The 21672-nt window shown below is 29.0% G+C and overlaps 1 long non-coding RNA gene across 4 annotated transcripts; it reads right to left on the reverse strand.

Annotated features, from left to right (window-relative positions):
* Positions 1-10: 10 nt before the first annotated feature.
* On the reverse strand, positions 11-20969 carry LOC132950859 (uncharacterized). 4 transcript variants are annotated; one of them, XR_009665256.1, is made up of 6 exons: positions 20564-20969; positions 19234-19297; positions 19052-19154; positions 17948-18023; positions 8671-8984; positions 11-2491 (listed from the first exon to the last, which is right to left on the reverse strand). It is a non-coding gene; the product is annotated as an uncharacterized LOC132950859 (long non-coding RNA). The 4 variants fall into 4 exon arrangements; XR_009665258.1 differs by having other exon boundaries at positions 8671-8937; positions 17948-18142; XR_009665255.1 differs by having other exon boundaries at positions 17948-18142; positions 19052-19160.
* Positions 20970-21672: the final 703 nt, after the last annotated feature.

Raw genomic sequence — 21672 nt, forward strand, 5'->3', positions numbered from 1 at the left:
ATGTTTGAATATTTTTTTTTTTACTATACAGTTTTTAATAACTATAAATGTTAATCTATATATTATTATTCTATAATATTCAACAAATATTTTCACTGAATAGGTTTATTTTATAGAATTCAACCTATTCTGTGCTTCCGCCATTGATCATAAATAAGTACTTTATAAATTATAGTCAATTTACCATACCTCTACCAAACCATATAATGTATTGAAGACATATCTATGAACTATTCATAGATATATAATTTTATTTATTTGTATGGTTTAAGATGCTACTTGTCAACACTTTATAAAACAAAATAATGCGACAATAACATTTGATAAAAAAAAACGACAAAATTGTTTATGAAATGAAGAATAATAATTTTAGTTATTTTGTTGCAATTCCAAAAGACCAAAAGTATTATTTGTAGAGACTGACTTGAAACTTTCAGCCACTACATATATTATAATTTAAAATTTACTCGATTAATAACAAAATATAGGTACCGTACCTACACTATATTAGATAATATTAAGTAAATACTCTGGCTAGACGTGGATATAATAATCGATTGGTATATACAATATAATGTTAAGTTATAAACATGACGTGGATTTAAATGCATTAAAAAACAAGACAAATGCCTTAAAAAATAAAGTAAATATGTTTTGAATCGGATTGTTTCAAGTACTTACACCAGAGAACTAAAATCGTTATTTCTCGTTAAATTAACCAATTTTTTGTCAACATTTGTATTTGGGAGGTGTATGCATAATAAATGTTGTACAAATTTATTTTTGGTATTTTCAGTCTGCTGTAAGACCGCTCAGAATCGATTTGTGTCTACAATGATTTATCATTGAACTAAAATTTAACACATCCATTAAAATAACATAGGTATACTTTGTAGTTTATTAATTTTTTATGCATTTCAATAAATATAATTAATAATATAAATAACAGAGTTTGATATTGTATTTTAATTTTAATTTTTGCTACTTATTAATAGGTACTTATATTTTTATTAGGTTTTATCGTTCCCACGTCCAAACAGCTACATCACATCCATGATGAGTTTTTTTTTATCTGTCATTACCTTTTGGGACAGAAAAAAATGCTTCGATTTTCTACTTCAGCATTGTTTTTGATGATAGGAAAATGAATCTAGTATTATAGTAAAAAATTCAATGTAATTTTCAAAAGCGTCGATGTAGAGAAAAACAAAATAAAAATATTAGGGACAAATGAGAATTTTTAATGTTACTCATAGTAGGTAATAAGATAAAGTATAATACATAATTATAAAATATACCGTTATATTATAGTCGTATATGTAAATTAAGTACAGTTTTACAAAAATAATACCTACATTAAAATTATATTGGAATAAAAATGTGTGTATGTTAATCTACACCAGTGGTTTTCAAATTGGTTCATTTGTTAAGTGTGTTGCGGTCTTCTGAAAAATGTCAACTATTCGTCCAAGAATAAAATGATAAAAATAAAATGAATAAAAATTTGTACGCCTGTCAAGCACACATTACTAATTAAATGAATATAACTATAATTCAAAACAATATTGTTCATCTAATTACTTAGAGCAAAAAAAAAAAGATCAGTGTGCCGTGAAAATTGTTTGAAGAGTACGGTGTGCCGTGTTTAATATAAGTTTGAAAACCACTGATCTACATGGAAAAAAGAGGAAATTATTTTGTACTTATCAGTTTTTACTTTATAGTATTTTTTATTAGTTCTATCGCCTCAAAATCCAAACAAAATATTATAACTATTAATTCGTTTATAATTTGTAAAAAAAAACTTAAAATTGTCTTGTTTTTAAAAACATATTATTAAGTTTTTTAATTAATCCGTACCTATCGATTGCAAACGAACACTGCAAAAATAGCGAAACGACGGCAATAACCATGGATATTTAGTGTATTAATACTATATAAAAATAAAACAAATAAAATATAATAATTGATATTTCCTTCGTTTATTTGCTAGTCTATTACACCTTAGGAAGAGACGGCTAACGTTTTTTTTTTATCGATTCACACTAAAAATCTTCATTTCGTACCTATAACAGTTTCGGCGACGTCTCAACGTGGCGGTTGGACGCGCGACGGTCCGGGCTATGCGGCCGACATCGGGACGAATATAGGGACATCAGTTTTTCGGACGGCCGGCGAACAGCCGATTATCTCCACTGCGTCCTCTCTGGATGTAGTCGTTAACGTTGCCGGCGACGTAATTGTGCGATGGTTTTCGATTTAGTGTGGCAGCAGCGGCGGTGGCTGGAAAACAACTCCGACCATAGAAAAGAGATTTTACTCCGACCGAACGGACGAGTAACGAAATCAGGGCTCTCAAACCATCCCGAAAGTCATTTGACGACGCGATGATGGTTTTATATTATCGGCAAATGTGGCGTAAGATTTCGCCTTGCAGTGGCAGGAAGACTGGAATCGAACCTCGACGTCGCTGTTGAAATATCTGAGAGCACTGCGAACGTAACGTTTATTATTACATATTAACATACAATATATTTATACATAGGTAACGAATGCAGGGCCAGATTTTTAGCAAATTCTCCCCCCCATAAGCCCTTTTAAATGTTATGCCTTCTACTTCAGAAAAAAATTTAAGTTTTCATTATTCGTATAAACTCAGAGTTATAACAAAAAATATTAAATCATTTAAAATAAACAATAAGAAAAAATTACACGGGAAAAACATATTATTTAAGAATTTATGAACACAAATTTTAGATATTCAACTTGAGTTGTAATATAAAATTATAAGAATTATATAAATATTAATACGGCAGTTCAATTAATGAGAAATAATTTATTACATGTACACCTAATGTACTAATGTATTATTTTATTACATTTAGCGACGAACTTTTTTTGATCCGAAATCATCGAGTTTATTCATTAGTCATTAACCATATAAATCGTCGACTATTTATACCACAAACCATCACAGACTCAATAGGTATTATGTATATTTTTGAAGTCGCTTTTAATTTAAAGATATCTGACTTAGTGACAATAAGACATTACTGATCGAAGATATATATGACTTTACTCTTTTAAACTGAAATACGGTTCTCACGAAAATTAGTTGATCAATTGGTTGAATAAAATACAAATAAATTATAATCTATTTAGAGTATTTTGGTCATAAGGTAATTTTTACGACAAAAAATAATATTGATAACAATTTAAGGATTAATCTTTCAACAATATTTAAATTTATCTAAGTGTCATGCGATTTTAACCATTTTTCAAATATACGTAAACAATATAATTTAATTATTAATTTTTAACGAAGCAAAAATGAGTAGGTATAATATTATGTTATTCACTTTTTTTTCAACTTAATTGCATCGTATGTAAAGACAGATGATTTTTTTAATGTGATATATTTATTAATTAAGGATTCACTTATTTTCCTCTTTTTATTTAAATTATTTGGCCATTTGTTCCAATAAAATGTTCTGCTTGTTCTTTCCAAAATGTCAAGGTTATCTATGGAAAATGATAATTAATTTACATTCAAATTTTATTTCAACCATTATTTATTTCTTTTATTGCTTTAAATAATTCTACTTCAATATTATCTTCTTCGTAACTTTTTTGATTTTTATATCTAAAAATATAATTGTATTATCTAAAAAAAAAAGTTTAATTGATCAATCTTTAGAAATATATTTACATATTATCTATTTCTGGTATATTGGGATTTATTTTTACGATTGAAAATTATTTTTAGTGGTTTTAAGTGGCTCAAGCCCCTCCCCCCTAATATATTGTGTACTTCAACAACAATAAATAAATAGAGACTAATTATTTATCCATGCTACCATTTTTAAAATCGTTGAACAATATTATATATTATAATCACACAGAGGGATTTTTCATAGTTGATTTATTTTACAATAAGTATTATTATTTATTATTCTGATAGCTGATATTTTAGATTGTATAAGTTTTTTATAGTAAACTTTATTATTAAACTTTTTATTTATGGAGTATACATTCTACTAAAAAAATAATATGATTAATAATTAATTAATTATCTAAAAGAGACGTGTTCGATCGCCTTCTATAGATTGAGGGGTCGCGGTGCAAGAGACGTCCTCCAATATCGGGCTATGTATAAGAAATACAAAACGAATACTTCAAGTAACAATGTACCATATTCTTTCATATAAAAATATTACCAAATGTAGGTACTATACTAAATACTATACTATACTATACATGATTGTGTTAGTCATAACCTCTCTTGAATTGGGAGATATATAATTGAGGATTTAATCAATGTCCTAAAAGAGACGTGCCGGTCGGTGGTCACCTCACTAGAATCGAGGGTCGTGATGCAAGTGGCGTCCAACAATATAATATAAGAAAAAAAAATAATTAGGTAGGTCCTTAATTAAAAAATAGTATTAAAGTATTGTGTTAGTTACAATCTTTAGCAAATGATATCGGCTTCTATTTTCCCAAAAAAATACTGACAATTAATGAAATCACACATTTTATAACAAAAAAGAGACTAGGATTTAATTTATAATTTTATAATTTTGTCTTAAATTTACGGTTTACTTGAGCAAATTCACTGAGTGCGGCATAAATAACGCGTCAGTAATCTGTAATTCGTTACACTATGATCACGAGTGATTCCAGGGGCGACTAGGGACCAATCTAAAAGATAATTATGGTAGCTCACACATTTTTAAATGCAGTCGTAAATTAACATAACACCTGTGAATGAAACAAAAAAAAACAATAACAAGCAAGTGATGTAACGTCATATTGTACTACAGCATTTCCAGGTTGTTTTGCTCAACGTGTCACATGCACATTACGCATGTAATAGTGCGAGTTCTAAGACATCATAAAAAAATAATAATTAAAAATTCTTACCCTAACCTACTGCTATATTATATTAACTGAAAAATATTCACACGTGTCGTAATTAATATCTCAGTATCTCAACTGTTCCTTACATCCGTAGTATAATAACTAACTTTACTAACTAACAAATCCTTTAACTAATGCTTTTCAACTAATTTGCTCGTCGTCTTTATCATGTGATTAAAACATTACTAATAAATATTACTTCCCACTTAAATTACTCTTACCTAATAAATTCTTGTGTTAAGAATATTTTTGAAAAATTTTTAATTATAAATTAATAAATAAATAAATAGTATAATGACGTACTAGATAAGGAAACATCATTGTGTATTACAATTCATAATATTTTAAAAGATGTATTATTGTTTATTTAATTATTATGCTCATGAAATTTATATTATCATAATACCTAGTTAGATTTAAATTTTTAATGAATTTCTGATAATATTACTAAAAAAATATATACATTATATGGTTAGTTTGACTAAAGGTACGGTTTCTAAGGCAACGGCTGGCCGCAGCGACCGGCCGCACCATACTGCTCACGGGCGAGTACAGACGCCGGCCGCAGCGGCTATAATGCTGTTCCATAGCAGAGCAGTCGTTGCGGCTCGACGCTGCGGCCAGCCGTTGCGACTAGCCGCGGCTAGGAAACCAACCGTACCTATTTAACCTTTAATACGTAATTTTTAATACGTGTATTTAATATACGATAATATTGCACGTTATTATTATAAAGACCATGGTCTAATGCACTATAGGTCGATCCTCAGTTTTAATGCCATGTCACAATAAATATATTTTTTTATACTTAAGCTAAGCCAATAACCTCGTAGAAATAAAAATTTGTAAAAAATATACCTATATAATTTTTTTTATTACTTATACTTTTACGCTGTTCAATATTTCAAAATGTCAATAATAGAGTTATGTTAACGCGGCGCATTAGGTAGGCAATTCAGGTACACCATATTGCGTGCTGTGGTTTTTTCAATAATTTTATCTGATATTTGGTCTTAAACTCTTATGTACGAATACAAGTTTGCCCACATAGGGCTTATGTCCGTATGCATAGTCGTGAAGTTTTTAAAAATTATGAAAATCGTTTTGAGTTGCTCATTAAGCAATGGGTTCAGGCATGAGGCTCAGTGATTAAAGAGAGCTGTTATCGAAGATATGTGCATTTTGTATGTTATGATATATATTATATATTATAAGAAAATTTTGTTATAAATTTTATTATTTTTTTTTCTTTGAATGTCAATAAAATTTTATTTGTTTGGTAAAAAAGCTTGAAAATTTAATACAAGGCTCCTACTATATTGTGACAATGACATTTGAAAAACATTAAAAATCCTTAGTGATAGTTTTTATTTTAAGCATTTAAAGCTCAAATATTGACAAAATACGGAAAAATCACGAAAATTAGCAAATTATTTAGAGTTGAGAACTCATAAAAATTTTTCTTTTTTAAGATTTTACTGAATGTTTATATTTTCATTCTCTATACACCATAACATTTTGAAAATATTTTGATTCTTTTTGGGCTGTTAACGGACCGTCAGTTTGGAACGGAAATGACTAATAATTGTGTTATACTGTTATAAGTTATAGTCTGGTCGATGTTTAATATAATATTACTACTATTGTAAATTATAATAACGACTGATAAATTAATAATAATATTGTTTTAGATTTAAATTTAATAAATTATCCTGTCCTGCAGAATCAACCAAATTCGATTATTTTTATATTACTAAATTATTAAATTAATAGAGGGAAATATTCTACAGACCCACAAGATATTTTAAGCTTTTTTTACAAATAATTATTTTTATCCATTAGGTAAATAAAGGTAAATAAAAAATCAGAGTTCAATGCGGGCTGTAGAAAGTCTTAATCTTTCAGATAAAAAAAACAGTCATGAAAATCCGACAATTATACGGGCCTGACAGTTTTTTTTTAATATCGTCCATTACCCGTCGTAAGGCATTAAATATATTACGATAAGTAGTTGAAAGTTGATCGTTGTGTGGCATTTAATTGCTACTTTTTCTCTAAACGAGACCGAACGCGCACTTCGCGCACGTGTATACTTGTTGGTGTTTCTTCTTGTTTGCAATCTTGAATTGTTTTTAATCTACACATTATCGTTAATTTATTATAATATAATATTTGTTAATTTCAACAGAATACATCATATTTTACATATATGCTGATAAAATATTTTATGATTCTAATATTATATAACTCGAGAAAATTATACAATATCTTAATTTTTATTTATAAATGTCTGTGTAAACATAGTTCTTGATATTGTTTTCATCTCGTAGTTCTTCTAGAAAAAATCGTAATAGTTGATAAGATCGAACTCATGAAAAGGAAACGTATAATTGTCCATAATTGAATACATCTCTACGAAAGTTCAATCCTATTTTCTCAAAAGTCTGTCCCTGGCTTTTATTTATGGTAATTGCAAAAGCTTATATTACAGGAAATTGTCGTCGCTTAAAAGTAAAAGGATAAATATCTTCACAGTACAACGTTATACGATGTATGAATGTAATATCTCCAGATTTGTCACCAGGTAATATTCGACAATTAAAACGATTATTTGCCAATTGCAATATTTGAAGCCTCGAGCCATTTTTGATATGTTGTCTTTCGCGAAGGTGCTCGCCTGTACCGTGGTGTCACACGTCTAATCTATAGGTCGTTTCGGGTCTGGTTTTGTAGGGCCTCCTGCTCTCCCTACGATATATAATATGTTTTGGATATTATAATATCATTAATATTGTGTAGCTACTCCAATTTAATAAATATTCTATAACTAATATCCAATTTGTTATTAATTCTTATAATTAAAATCTAATTATTCTATTACTTGTTACCAATTTAACTACCTATTTATCAAAATATTACTGTTATATTCTATTACTACACTTATTCTAGGCTAGCCTTCCTATTACTTCCACTTGTAATATTTTTTCCCGATTGATTTCTTTCAATCTAATTTTCTTTGTCTACAATTTTTCACATTAAATACTTCAATTCAATACACCTATATATAAGGTCATATACTGCCTTAAGGACACAAAATTCACTTTATTTCAGTTTATTCAAAAAAACTTCTTTATACTTCAAAAACAAAAACTCTTTATATACTTTATTTCAATATTTCAAATTCAATTACTTTTCTATGTTATTCATAAAACATTTAATCATTTAATTATTCAATACCTATATTTCCCAAAAATCTACTCAATTATTCAACAATTAATTAACAATTAATTTACTCAAAATTGTATTTCAATAATCCCCTTTTTTTCTCTAATAAAAATTATTCATCAAATTATTTCATTTATTCAACTGCTACGCATGCATTCATATATATATATTTTCTCTAATATTTTCTCTACAAAATTCTTTATTTTTTTCCTATTACCTTTTCAATTAATTATAGTATTCCCTTACTATGTCATTTGTTGATTCCTATTTAATTCAACTATTTATTTCAACACAGATCAGTCTACTGCTGTCTATTTTACCACAATTTCTATATATATATATTTCTTTTTTAACAACTTATATTTTTTCCCTTTAATATATAATACAACAATTTATTATACGCACCTTCACCAAAATCAAAACTAAAATTTTACCGCTGGCTTCCTTAAAAAAACCAACGTGAGACGTGTACCCAAGCTACAATTCTATATGCAATTACTTTTATAACTTAATTATTTAACTCACATAATCCCTGCACCTACTGCTCTGTTCATTTTTCTTTTATTTTCGTCTGCTTGTCTGTCTTCAATTTGTTCGTCGCTTCCCGGAGTTGTCAAGGGTGATCGGTCCTCGACTGTGACTTAAAAAGTTGCCTCCGTAGTCCGTGTAGTTGATTTGAATCGAACCGCTGTGTCACTGCTGCACTTCTTCTGTTGATTTCCGCTGCTATGACTGCTCGACTCGCCTCAATCTCCTTGGAAGTTCCGTACTCGACTGCGCCAGTGTTATAAACTAGCAATTGGGATAACTGCTTAGTTTATAATTTGCAGGTAGTAAGACTGTTGGTAGAGGATTTCTTAGGTATTAGAGTTGACGAAATAATTAGACTGGTTGAAAGTTTAAGTTGTTTATTGAATTCTTCTGCATAAAATATTCTAAGTCTAATTCCACTAGTTGATATGTTGTCTTTCGCGAAGGTGCTCGTCTGTACTGTGGTGTCACACGTCTAATCTACAGGCCGTTTCGGGTCTGGTTTTATAGTGCCTCCTGCTCTCCCATTTCCCCCTCGTTTATCGACTTATCTGTAGACTTCAAAAGACGTTGTTTAATTAATTATGGATATATTCCCACGCCTGGTTAATCCGTGAATCGTGGCCTGTTGTGTTTGCAATATATGTTATACGACATCCGTCAATATTTAGATACTGTGCATTATATATATATATGTTTATTTCGTAAGCAATTTCTAAATATTATATTCATACATTTATGATTTATGATTAAGGCGAGATTGTAGAACCTATTGTAATGCGAATCTTAAACAGAAAAAACTAATCAAAATATTTAGTTCATTAAAGAAGGATTATTCGTATGGCACCAAGGTATTAATATTCAAGTCAATACAAAACAATTCAACTAGAGTTACATTACTAAAAAAAAATTTGAAGATGGGTGTTGGCGCCCGCAGGCAAATGCTTTAAAGAAAACCAAAAAAAAATTTAGAAAAAAATCTACCTTCACAATCTACATCAAAGTTCAAGGTCTATACAAAAATTTGACTAGTTACATTCCTAAAAAAAAAATTTGTAGGAGGGTGTTGGCGCCCGCAGGCAAATGCTTTTTAGAAAACCAAAAAAAATTGTGGAAAATATTTTACTGTAGGAATACACATTACAAAGTACAAACTAAAATGCCCAGAATCTTAAACAGAAAAAACTATTCAAAATATTTATTTCTTTAAAGAAGCATTATTAATAGGGCAACAGGTTATCAATATTCAAGTCAATACAAAAAACTAAACTAGAGTTAAATTCTTAAAAAAAAAATTTGAAGGTGGGTGTTGGCGCCCGCAGGCAAATGCTTTTAAGAAAACCAAAAGAAAATTTAGAAAAAATCTACCTTCACAATCTACATCAAAGTTCAAGTCTATACAAAAATTTGACTAGTTACATTCCTAAAAAAAAATTTGTAAGAGGGTGTTGGCGCCCGCAGGCAAATGCTTTTTAGAAAACCAAAAAAAACTGTGGAAAATATTTTACTGTATGAATACACATTACAAAGTACAAACTAAAATGCCAAGAATCTTAAACAGGAAAAACTATTCAAAATATTTATTTCTTTAAAGAAGCATTATTAATAGGGCACCACGTTATCTAAGTTCAAGTCTATACAAAAATTCAACTAGTTACATTCTTAAAAAAAAATTTAAAGGAGGGTGTTGGCGCCCGCAGACAAATGCTTTTTAGTAAACCAAAAAAAAATGTGGAAAATATTTTACTGTAGGAATACACATTACAAAGTACAAACTAAAATGCCCAGAATCTTAAACAGAAAAAACTATTCAAAATATTTATTTCTTTAAAGAAGCATTATTAATAGGGCACCACGTTATCTAAGTTCAAGTCTATACAAAAATTCAACTAGTTACATTCTTAAAAAAAAATTTAAAGGAGGGTGTTGGCGCCCGCAGACAAATGCTTTTTAGTAAACCAAAAAAAAATGTGGAAAATATTTATATCTTTAAAGAAGCATTATTAATAGGGCACCACGTTATCTAAGTTCAAGTCTATACAAAAATTCAACTAGTTACATTCTTAAAAAAAAATTTAAAGGAGGGTGTTGGTGCCCGCAGACAAATGCTTTTAAGAAAACCAAAAAAAAATGTGGAAAATATTTTACTGTAGGAATACACATTACAAAGTACAAACTAAAATGCCCAGAATCTTAAACAGAAAAAACTATTCAAAATATTTATTTCTTTAAAGAAGCATTATTAATAGGGCAACAGGTTATCAATATTCAAGTCAATACAAAAAACTAAACTAGAGTTAAATTCTTAAAAAAAAAATTTGAAGGTGGGTGTTGGCGCCCGCAGGCAAATGCTTTTAAGAAAACCAAAAGAAAATTTAGAAAAAATCTACCTTCACAATCTACATCAAAGTTCAAGTCTATACAAAAATTTGACTAGTTACATTCCTAAAAAAAAATTTGTAAGAGGGTGTTGGCGCCCGCAGGCAAATGCTTTTTAGAAAACCAAAAAAAACTGTGGAAAATATTTTACTGTAGGAATACACATTACAAAGTACAAACTAAAATGCCCAGAATCTTAAACAGAAAAAACTATTCAAAATATTTATTTCTTTAAAGAAGCATTATTAATAGGGCACCACGTTATCTAAGTTCAAGTCTATACAAAAATTCAACTAGTTACATTCTTAAAAAAAAATTTAAAGGAGGGTGTTGGTGCCCGCAGACAAATGCTTTTAAGAAAACCAAAAAAAAATGTGGAAAATATTTTACTGTAGGAATACACATTACAAAGTACAAACTAAAATGCCAAGAATCTTAAACAGAAAAAACTATTCAAAATATTTATTTCTTTAAAGAAGCATTATTAATAGGGCAACAGGTTATCAATATTCAAGTCAATACAAAAAACTAAACTAGAGTTACATTACTAAAAAAAAATTTGAAGGAGGGTGTTGGCGCCCGCAGACAAATGCTTTTTAGAAAACCAAAAAAAAATGTGGAAAATATTTTACTGTAGGAATACACATCACAAAGTACAAACTAAAATTCCCAGAATCTTAAACAGAAAAAACTAATCAAAATATTTAGTTCATTAAAGAAGGATTATTCGTATGGCACCAAGGTATTAATATTCAAGTCAATACAAAACAATTCAACTAGAGTTACATTACTAAAAAAAAATTTGAAGGTGGGTGTTGGCGCCCGCAGGCAAATGCTTTAAAGAAAACCAAAAAAAAATTTAGAAAAAAATCTACCTTCACAATCTACATCAAAGTTCAAGTCTATACAAAAATTTGACTAGTTACATTCCTAAAAAAAAAAATTGTAGGAGGGTGTTGGCGCCTGCAGGCAAATGCATTTTGGAAAACAAAAAAAAATTTTAATAAATTATACTGTGGGAATACACATTACAAACTTCAAACTAAAATGTCCAAAATCTTAAACAGAAAAAACTATTCAAAATATTTAGTCCATTAAAGAAGGATTATTCATAGGGTACCAGGTTGTTAATGTTTAAAAAATATATACAAATTCATTACTTAAGATAAATTCATAAAAAAAAAAATTGAAAAGGAGGTGTGGGCGCCAGTAGGAAATGCATTTTAAAAGGCAAAAAAAAATTTAAAAAAAATGTTGATGGCACCGGCTTTTTAGTGTTTAAAAAATCTATATAGAAAGATCAATAGGAATTAAATAACAGAAAAAATATTGTGGAGGGGAGCACGGAAGCCTGTAGGAAAATGAACATCATAAAGCAACCACAAATGAGATAAAATTAAACATTTAGTATTCTCTGAAATACATTTTTGAAAATATTCATATTATAAATCAATTGAATTAAATCTATGAAAAAAAATTGAAAGGAGAACGTGGGCACCCGCAGGCAAACGCATTTTTAGGATTTAAAAAAAATCATTTGGGACCCGGTTGTAAATGTAAAAAAGATATATATAAAAATAATAAATTGAATAAGGAACGTGAGAGAACCTGTAGCCAGCCTTTTTTCAAATTATATAGTATGTACAAAGGTACTCAGTGTACTCCCAGGTATAACCGGTTAATGTTGAAATATATTTATACAAAAAAATCTACTAGAGTTCAATGAATTTAATAAAAAAATCGTTTGAGAAACCTGGGTGAAATAACAGTAAACAAAAGAATACGCTGGAAGCTAAATACTGCAATACATATTAACTACAATCCAAAAACTAGGTATTTTTTACATTAGAATAACAGGAACAGTTATTATGATCAGAGGTGTATCACCGTACTATATGTATTAGAAAATGTATAAAAATGAATGTAATTTATAAAGGATGCAAAAAAATTAAATGAGAAAAATGTCCTGCACGGACTCTATTATGTGATTGTAATTTATGAAGGACATAAAATAATGTTTAATTTAAAATAATATTGTGTTTGGCTGGGTCTACAGTCAATGTTAAATTACAAGCTATAAAGTCGAAATGCAAATAAAAACATAGTCAGATATCTGTTTTTAGTCTTTGTAAATATGTGCGGAAAAAAATTAGATTTAGTACAATATAAAAAAATGTGGGAAGGAAACCTTGAGCATTCTTTGACAATAGGATATTAAAACACAAAACCATATTTTAAAGTAAAACTATTGATTTTATATACATATTTAATATTTACAAAAACTCACGAGTATTGAAAACCTTACAAAATCCTAATATAATAATATTTTGTTATATTTTAAAATACATTTTATAATTTGTTGTGGTAAAAAAATCATTGATTAATATTGGCTGTATTTAAGTTTTTAATAACTATACTGGTACAACTCTAGCTGACAGTCTTTAAGACCGTGTTATAAAAACTATGATAATTAGTTAATGTCTAATTCCTGCCCTATCCTAACCTAACCAAATTAATAATATTTAAATATTTTCTTTCATTGTTATGTTTACAATATCGAATACCTTGATAGTTAGTAGGAAAAGATCATCGCAAAGCTCACGACCAGTGATGATAGTCGTCTATCATCACCATAGCTTCAACTAACCATAGGTTTACCTAACTAACCTTCTTATGACTTATTAGGACACTTTGAATAAAAAGATCCCGAGTTGCAGGTTGCCGAACTTAAGTGTTTGATTATCAAGTTGATCCTTTGATCGTTGACACCTTAATCCACGCTATGGACGGAGCCCATAGATAATAAAGATATGGATAGGCCACGCCTATGTTAAATACATTTGAGGCCGCGTTCCCAGAGGGGAAGGCAATCGAGGCTCCTTTATATTGATAGTCGATACTCGATATAGGTATACTTTTTTATTTGGCCTCAATTGTTCCCCTCGAAGACCGCTGATAAGACCATTATCTATGATGAAGCCATACCCAGCTCACTCGTGTAAACAATTTGAAGCACATAAAATCGATCAACGAGTCTCCATTAATGATTTATGAGCATCTATCCTTTCACAACACACACTTGGAGACAACACAATATGCACATGAAATGTTTTTTTTTAAAACAAAATCTTTAATGATTTTTTTAGCTTCGTGTTTTTTTAAAAATACCAGGATAATGTCGAGCATGGGAGCAACTTTATAACGTATTCAATTAATTTTATTTTGGACTTATTCAAACATGTTATGGAGGATGGTCCTTTTGGTCGTCCAGGTCCACAAATATTTCAATTCATAATATGAAATCCCAGCCTTGTCCCCCATACTCTGATATTAAAAGCCCAGCCCACCTTCATATTCTCTATGCAAAAAGTAAATTTAAGACAAATTTGTGAATCAATGCACAGTCTCTCTATTGTATTAATATTTGTGATTTCATTAATTTTCAGTATTTTGTATAATTAGATTGGGAAAACATAAGACAATATAATTTACACAAGACTGTGACTAACACAATCATACTTTGATAAGTACCTTCTATATTTGAATTAATCGTTTTTTTCCGGTACTTTATTGGTGGACGGCACTTTAACTACGGTCCCTCAACCTACTGAGGCATTTCCTTTTAGGAAATTAATTAAATCCTCAAACATAACTCTTAATTCAAGAGTTTGTAACTAATGCAATCATAATATAATATGATTATAGACAGTATAGTACATTTCATAATATTTTTTTTATAATATTTACTGTTAGTGAAGTATTAAGTTTGTACTTCTAATATAATATTTGTTATGATATTTATGGACGACACTTGCACCATGGCCCCTCGATATAGTAATGTGGCGAACCGGCACATCTCTTTTAGATAAATGATTAAATACTTAATCAAGTCTTCCAATTTACTAGACATTTGTATTTTGTAGATAATTTGGGATAATTTAAAGAATAATTTGAAATTGAAGAGAGACTGTGTGAATTAACAAAATATGTGGTGTGAAATGTACAATTGAACACCTGTTAAAATGTATTATATTGAACTTTAATTAATTTTTTTTTTTCTTTCTTTAATTATCATTAAGCCTGGTAACTATGGACATTAGCTGTTTTGTTTGTTTATTTGTAGGGGAGGATACTGTTGGTTGGTAATCACGTGTGTGTAGTTTTTGGCAGATTTTCAAGTGGGCACCCGTAGGTATCTGCCATGCCCGGGTGGGGGATGACGGCACTTGTTCTCCGGACACCGTGACTGTCATGCCACCCATGGCCGAGGAATCGAATTTGGGTCGACTGCGTTGCAGCCGACGCTTTAGTCCGGTCGGCCACTCCGTCCCCCTTAGTTAATTTTTTATAATGAACTATAATAAACATTGGAACATTTATTGCAATATACGTTTATATTATACATAGATTTCAAGTATGATTTTTTTAGTTTTTTTTTTTTATATTTACCTACCTATTACAATACAAGACACTTTATTTTTATGTTTTGAAGCAATATATGTTTTGGATTATTTAGAACTATATAAACTAAATTTCAGACCCGTAGTTTAGTATTTAAAGTTTTAAGTTTATATGATCAGAGTCGTGGAACCACATTTTTTCAGACTCTACTAGAATGTTGTAGTTAAATTAAACTATAATAGGTATGTGGAATAATAGTACCTAACCTTCTATGATAATTTGTTATGAATATAATATTATAAGTAATAGCTCAAATTTAGCACTTTTACGGTACATTTCCCTAATATTTTAACAGAAATTATGGAGCTAAAAATATAGAAATACCTATATTATTTTACGGTTCATAGTTTTGTTTCATTTATAATAATATTGCTTTTTAATATACTTTTTCATAAATTAATATTTATTACAGTTGGCTTTTATGATTTGTTTGAACTATTAGTACGTATTTTTTTGGGGAGATCCCTATTATTATAACACCGTTATCAATATGCGTCTCACTGTACCCAGGTTTCCACTACAGATAAATCATTACTTATTACCAGGGCTATTAAATGCATTTACATGCTTTTTTGCTACACCGTGACCATATAAAAAATGCATTTGGCCAAAATCTTATTCTACATATTATTTTTTTGGGTTAGTTCATATAATTGCATGTTTTCATGATTTCTTCGTATTTATGCTTACTTTCTTAAAATGTTTTTATATTTTCGGTTCATCCGTTAGAAAAATTAATAGGTACCTACCTACCAAGTATGTAAATAAAGAATTTTTTTTTGTAAACCAATTTGAATTTAATAAAAACGTTTTCATTCGGTATTTTTTTGAATTTTAAGTGCATATTTTTAAATATTTCACTGCATATATTTTCCTGTTTTTAGTGCATACATGCAGGCAAATATTTAACACTTTTTCATTGCATTAAATTCACAGCTAATTACTTTTACTTCCCATCATAGTACCTACCACAGTTAATGTTAAATGTCAAATTGTCAACAATCAACTGCTTCTTCAACTTGATAACACTTAAGAGGATGTCAGATTTTTAGCGCACCATTTATTTCTCTCTCTGACCCACGCACAATCATTTTAGTGTTTTCTTAATCGTACATTTGGTATGCTTCGCGTGGGTCAAATATGGAAAACAAATAGTGCGCTGACATCCCAACCAGCAACAGATCTTTTTATTCTATCCTATAAGTCAAGGTTGTAAACCTATATCAACTGATAACGGCAGTTTCAGCCAAAGAGTCAAGTGGCCTTTGCATTTCAAGATCCATTCCCTACGTATTCGGCATTGTTGACATAACTATTCTACCTTTACACTTTTTCTTCCCCTGTCTCTCACAGCTATATACAGGCTCAGCCACTCTCATTCCACACTTCCATAATGATCGGTATTCTGTCTATCCATCTCTTCTTCAGTCTTCTCGCCCCTCATTTCCCCTCTAAATTAACTTATATAGCCACTCTCACTATCTCTTATCATACAGTAACCGAACCACCTAAATCTATTCTCTCTTGTTTTCACTACAATATGTACACTACCCTACACTACCCTTCATTAATTAATTTCTTATTCTATCCTCTTTTGTACCTTAACACCTAACTTATTATTCTCATATCTGCTACTCTCACTCCACTTATCTACCCTAACCTTACATTTATTTTTCATCTTTCCCTTTCATACACCAAACATTCTGAAATCCTGTTGACCCATTTCCTTATATTCGCCATACCACACACTTCCTAATTCCTATTCACTCAGTCTCTAGTTACCTACAAGTCATCGTACTTGATTATCGGTGAAAATATTTAAATATCATTGAGCAAATTCCCTACTCGAAAGAATTACTTAAAAAAATATCATACCTGACCAATTTTCTAATTTTGAACACGACTTTATTGATAGTCGGAATAGTGTTATACCAGTATAATTACAATACAAATATTGACAAATTTCGGGCAATACATCCCCTGTTCAATTAACAATAATAAAAAGAAACACGTATCTTATGCAGTAAAATGTTCTACAATATTCTAATGACCTATGCGTTACAGTCTATTCGTTACAGATATTATATAAACCTACCAATAAATACCTAATATTAATTTTTATCATACAGAGTTTGTATTTTTAAATGTTGTATCCAAGGATTTATTAGTTTTATTTTTATACATAAAAAATTACATTTATTCACAAATCAGTTATCAACTAGAACTCGACTACGAGTAAGACAGCGTTTGGATTGTTCGGACTGGCGTATAATTTATTATTATTATACATTGCGCGCCTTTGGTAGGTAGTAGTAAAGTAGTAAACGTATATGCTACGTTACCGAGTTAACAGATTTTCCGTGACAATAAATATTTAATTCAAGTCTAAAAAGTAAATTTAAGCCCCAAAAGAATATAAAAACAAACTTACTTTAATTATCGACTCTTTCGGCGGATACCGTGATGTGAACTGCGACGCCCATGAGGAAATGCTTCAGAATACAGAACTTAGAATATTGTGATTTATGAAAAATAAAATTATACGAAACGCGGTAAGTTTTTTGCTCGTATCTTCTTTGCTTATTGAAATTTTAGAATTTTTAATCGACTGTGTCTTCTGCAACGGCTTTGAGATTTGCCATAGATAAATAAATAAATGATAGATATTATACTAGGTACGTCAATATGATGAATCCACGGATATAATATAATGCAACTTTTTATATCAAAGAGTTCCGTGTTAAGGAACAATTTGTTCACTTAAATTTGATATGACAATAAACCAAAATAGTTTATAATTTTGAGTTTGAATTATAATAATATGATATAGGTATTATTTAAATTATTATTTTCGTTTACCAATTTAATTATTGATTAAGGTGGTGAATAGATATCTGCAGAAGCACAAGAATATTTTCATAAGAGCATATTGCATTTTATCAATCATTAAATAAAAATGTGATTACCGGATTTTAGAGTTAACATAAAGCCATAAACGTATACAGTTAATTAGTAAATTCATCAAATACTATAATACCAACTAGATTTCTAAAACTCGAAAAGAGTTTGTTTTAAGACTGTCTGTTTTGATAACAACTAATTTAATTTAAAGTGTATTGTTATATTATATTATAATGCAATTAATAACTATAGTAAAATATATAATTGCATGACATTTAATACCTATATATGTATATAGCCATCTAGGCTAATATAAAATATATGAGGTGTATAATATATTTATGTATATAAAAATATAAAATATAAAGAATAATAACATTATATTGCTTTAAATTACTTCGCGCAAACCTAAGGTGATACCCGGCGTATAGTATAACATGCAAAAAGGTGCGTATTAAACTTGGCGTGGTGAAACGAAGACGGTCTCGCGTATTTTATAAATTGGGCTTTTAGGATTAAACTTATAAATGCTTCTACGTCACCTAGTTAACAGATTATCCGTGGCAATAAATATATAATTTAAGTCCAAAAAGTAAATGTAAAATAGTAGGTAATAATATGAAAACAAACTTACTCGTAAACATCTACTCTTCCGGTGAAACGTAGCTAGAGTGCCGCCATCGCCGAAGAAACAGCCATGTTCATCCATCTTCATTTAATCATCTCACCCCGATGAGCTGAAACTTGGAAGTATCGAAATATTTTATGAAAATAACCTGATCATAACGAAATTGGCTAGTTTGTGTATAAACTCACATTATAATATATACGATTTAACGAACTTTCTGTTTATATTGGTGGCTTATTATTTTTTTGTTCACTGAAATCAAACATACAATAATTTTATTTATAATACAATAGTATTTGCTGAAATTATTAGGATTGTTAACCGTCGCCGACGAATTTCGACAATTGACGATTGCCATAGATATTATAAAATATATTATTTACTATGATATCCATAGAACTTCTATATTATAGTATTATACTCAGTACCTATACAGTATATTGATAAATCCTTTCTTCTTTTACAGAAATCTTTGTCATCTGCAATGAACCTATTCTGGTTTTCTATTTCAATTATAGTTCGCATGCCAAATTTAAGTAGGTACTTGTCCAAAACTCGACTACCGGGAAATCATTGGTTTTTATGGTATAGCCTTACGAAGTTCACGATTTTCGGTGTTTTACGCACCCGTAAAGTTCGACTACCGGGAAATCATTGGTTTTTATGGTATAGCCTTACGAAGTTCACGATTTTCGGTGTTTTACGCACCCGTAAAGTTTACCGAGCGTAAGTATAACAAATTTATTTTTATTTTTAATCTAGGTAAATCAACGTTTTAAAATTGATGATGCAAAAATAATTCTGACACCCACCCATGGTGGTTTTATATAAAAAGTCGAGGGATGTTTTTGATTTCAATTGTTCGAGCAAGCGCAGTGTGCGAGTGACTACACCGGGTATATATAAAATACCAACAATTTCAATTAACTATAATATAACCAAATACTATAGATTAGAATACGAGAAGCCTTGTCCCCGGCTAATGACTTTAATGTTGAAGCCGTATCAATAAATAAAAAAAAAAAAAAAAAATACGAGAAGCTCTGTAGAAACCTGCTGGCGTCATAGCGCTAGAAAATGTATGTGATTGCCTATTCAGTCCCTTTCTCCTTATCACTTTTATGTACTCGTTAACTAATACAAATAATTTGGCGCCATATTTTACCTTTATTGTATTATATTATACACCTAGTTATTAATTTAACATATTATATCATAAATATAAAAATATTGTTCATACATATTTTATAATGTTCTCATACCTAAGTTCTATTTCTTTTATTATTTTGTATTTGTACATTGTACATAATATTATGACTTGAAATGATGGTGTACACTGTTGCAAATATTTAGTAGGTACCTACATTTTGTATATTGTTTTAATAATATTTTGTATTAATCTTTATGTCACACATTTCTCACTGTACATATTTTTTAGTTAGTATTATCAATATTTCGTGATAATTATATAATTATTTTTTCACAACTATAGATATCATTAAAATGTTTAAAACTTACCCGTATAACCGTGTAGAACTGTATCAAATTATTGTAAAAACAATAAGCTAACCATCAAATATTACTCTATGAAATAAACCTTGTTTTAGTAATCCAGTGTCCATAATCCATACAGCCATACACTTGATACAGGTAAATGGTAATGATGTATTGCACGTTTTATTATAAACTATGTATATATTTTTATATTTTAACACTAATAACACTATAATATTAAGTACCTAAAGGCTAATGGACTATTGGACTTAATTTAAAAATTAGAAAAAAGCTAAGTAGTTGTTCTTTTGTACTAATAACTTATCAGTTAATAGTTATCAGTGTCTAAAAAAGAAAAATTAAGGGGCTTATATAGGCAACCTACTATAATATGTAGCGCTACAGTGTCCCCTAGCAAATCTAAGAGCTTCCCGTATACTAATCTATAGTATTTGACTATAGTCTAAACGTGAAGTGTACTGACTGTCACTGTGTTATTTGTTACTGTGTGTTGTGTACCTAATTCATTGAAATTTGTATAAAACAATAAAAAATCAAATTATATTTGTTTAATAATTTAGTACATTTCTTAATCAGCATCAAAGCATTGACAATCATAATAAGGTAAACTATTATATTATTAAAAGGTCTGCAGTTAATCTAAATTCTTAAATTTATAGTTTTAAGTCAGTTAAAAAGTTAAATTTATATGTACCTACTAAAATATATTTTATAATACCTAACCTAATGGTATAAATTCTATTTAAATGTATATTTACTTTTGTCAAATTGTAGGTATATCTATTAAATATTTTTTTTTCAATGATTATCTTATTTAAATAAATAACTTGAATTTGTATTGCCATATTTTAATTATACTGAACTAATTTACCTTTATACTTGTATTATTTTATATGATCAGGATTTTTTTTCAGTGTAGGTAATAAAAAAGTAAGTTAAAAAGTAAAAAAAGTTAGTATGATGAAAAAGTGTTTACAGGACAAAAAAAATAATAAACATTAATTTAAAGCCAATACAAAACTATAACTATTAGACATAAAAAAATTAAAAAAATAATAACAGTAAAGGTAAAAACAATAGAATTAAAATAAATTTATGAAATTTCTATAACA

Source organism: Metopolophium dirhodum, chromosome 8 (genome assembly GCF_019925205.1).
Source record: "Metopolophium dirhodum isolate CAU chromosome 8, ASM1992520v1, whole genome shotgun sequence".
Classification (NCBI taxonomy): domain Eukaryota; kingdom Metazoa; phylum Arthropoda; class Insecta; order Hemiptera; family Aphididae; genus Metopolophium; species Metopolophium dirhodum.